Source organism: Morone saxatilis, unplaced genomic scaffold (assembly GCF_004916995.1).
Source record: "Morone saxatilis isolate NCDOM2014 unplaced genomic scaffold, NCSU_SB_2.0 Contig5, whole genome shotgun sequence".
NCBI lineage: Eukaryota > Metazoa > Chordata > Actinopteri > Moronidae > Morone > Morone saxatilis.
Window position 1 is genome coordinate 22,568,733 of NW_023340095.1, and position 559 is coordinate 22,569,291.

The following is a 559-nucleotide window of genomic DNA, read 5'->3' on the forward strand; positions in this document are numbered from 1 at the left end:
CACACACACACACACCAAAACCCCCTACTGGGTGCTTATGTAAGAAACTTTCCCCCTGAACATATGGTGGTAGCCGACAGTTTAAGTGTGACTCCAGGCACAGCTGGGCTTCAGTTCTGCTGACCAGAATTTTCCAGAAGCTCACATCATTATTTAGTGTTTCATTAACTTGTGCTGCAGCGCTCGGGCCGAAGATATTCATCAGCTGTTGTGGCATTGTTGTCGTGTTAAAGCCAACATCATTTGTGTTCATACCAATGATTAATGTTGCTTTGCATTTTCTTGTCAGACTCTAATAGCCGCTGGATAAATAATGACCCTACACTGTGTATTCATATGTTATTATTCAGCGTTTTCCACTAGCTGCAGGGGGATCCGTCTGGATGCCGGAGCTGCTACTGTTGCTAATGAAACTACTTCTACTAATCCTGTTTCTACTCCCTCCATTAACACTGCAATACTTATATTACTACTATCCCTGCCACAATAACGTAATTAACTTATCGTACGATATATATGATATTAGGTCTGCGCAATTCATTGAAATATTACTGAAATC

The 559-nt window shown here is 41.3% G+C and overlaps 1 protein-coding gene across 1 annotated transcript in view; it reads right to left on the reverse strand.

Annotated features, from left to right (window-relative positions):
• Positions 1 to 559, reverse strand: part of trim45 (tripartite motif containing 45) — a 15,315-nt gene that overhangs the window by 6,570 nt on the left and 8,186 nt on the right. The gene's annotated exons all lie outside the window — the stretch shown is intronic.